Raw genomic sequence first — 1,942 nt, forward strand, 5'->3', positions numbered from 1 at the left:
GCGGCCGCCCCGGGGCGCGGGACAGCTGATCGATGCGGCCGCGGCCAGGCTCGCCGCCAGCCGGGCTACAGGTTTCACCAGCCATCGCTGGCAACAGCTTTGTCATTTTCTAAAAATAAGAAGCTAAAAGTTATTGTAGAAGAAGGGGCTTTTTTTGTCCCCTGCACAATATGCCTTTTGTGAGTTTAATGCCATTCTGGGGCTCTCTATAGCCCCGGACAATGGGGAACTCCAGGAGGCGGCTGTGCCTCTGCCTTTTTTCTTTCTTGCTTTCTCTTTTCTCCCCCCCTCCCCCTCCTCTTTTTTTCCTTTTTTYCCCYYTTTTTAGGAAAGGATGCAACATTCCTCCAGTCCCAACAGAATCTGTGGTTTGATTAAATAAATATTTCTCTAGTGTTACGGTAACGTTTTTCACTTTCAGTTCTGGTCCATTTGTGATTATTATTTGAAATCTTTATTTCCAGCAGCTTATCACTTTTCCCTCCCCGATCCAGCCTTGGTGAAAAATGTAGATGATCGCTGGGAATGTGGGATTCGGAATTTAGGAGGTGAACCAGTAAAGAGACTCTATCCAGGATTCAGGAATACGTTTTCTTCATCTTTCTATAAGAGCCTGTTTTATTATTGACACCAATGCAGCTGAATTAATTCATCTCTTTTTGAAAATCTAAAGAAGCTTTTTGAATTTTTTTATTTTCTTTTTTCTTTTTCTTTCTTTTTTTTTTTTTTTTTTTTTTTTTTTAATAGTAACCTAAATAATTAACTTCCTGGTTTATTTCATAGTATTGAACAAGGAATGCAGTTGCGGTCAGTTTTTCCATTCGGGAGAATCTTAATGTAGATGTATTTTATACGGCAAGGTAATAAACTGCATGTTTGTTAGTAAATATTTTTAATGAAATGTATCAAGCTTTCCATATTTCTTAGCATGGGGATAGCCRTTTAGAATGTGGACAAGTCCCTTTAGTGGGATTGAGGAGGGGGGATAAAAGAAGAGGAAAAGCTACTAGAAATTTGCAGTAGTGCCATAATAGTTGATACGTTTCTGGAAGTGTCTTGCATTTTGGGGATATTCGCAGGTTGTAATAATTGAGGTTTAATACGTGCCATAGTTGTTTGAATATTGTAAGTTCAACACTGATGTGCAGTACTGTTAATGCRCATGCTGTGCATGAGTTCTTACAGTTTGCTAAATGGAGAGACTCAGGTATGCTTCCAGTTTGCCTTAAAATACTGACCTTAAAAACCTGCCGTTCCCTGCACAAAATGTATTTGCCCACCTTTATGGGAAGAATGACTGTAACATTACTTGCCCTTCCAGAGAAAACCAGCAAGCCCTCCGGCAAGCAGAATTTTGCAAGGCTGCTTGGTGCGCTGTCTATAAAGGTGCACGTAACTTGTAACTGTTGTTCTTACTCAATATGAAACAAACGTGGTTTGATGATAATGTCGAGATGAGAATAAAGTAACCATTGTCTTTTAGTACTTGGTGTAACTTGCAAGAAGTGYGTATTTTCACCAGAAGCTGGTGATCCCGCGGACCCGTCTGAGAACAGGGGCCGCCTACGTACGCGCTTCTTGCGGAGTAAAGAAAAAGTAACGGTGTGGAGAAGGGGATGAGCAGACCGCTGTGGATACTCCAGCACTGGGCACCTCAGAAAGAGCGCGTGCAGATGCACAGGGTCTAGCAGACGCGTTCATTTTCTCTGCACTGCGAATTCTAGTTTTGCATTGCCGTCCTTTAATTTCCCATGACAACATATGGATTCCATAAATGCAAACATGCCGGAGTGCATCTGTCTGGGCAGCTAACGCAAACCAAACGTCCCCCTTTTCGGCGGCTCTGCCGTTGCCGCGGCCGGGCTGCGCTCTCCCCTCCCGCGGCCGTCCCCGCTGCTCCGGCATTCTTGTCCTTTTATGCTCTCGCAGTGATCTGGAGTGC

Source organism: Rhea americana, unplaced genomic scaffold (genome assembly GCF_003343005.1).
Source record: "Rhea americana isolate MKP2758 unplaced genomic scaffold, rheAme1 scaffold_226, whole genome shotgun sequence".
Taxonomy (NCBI): Eukaryota; Metazoa; Chordata; class Aves; order Rheiformes; family Rheidae; genus Rhea; species Rhea americana.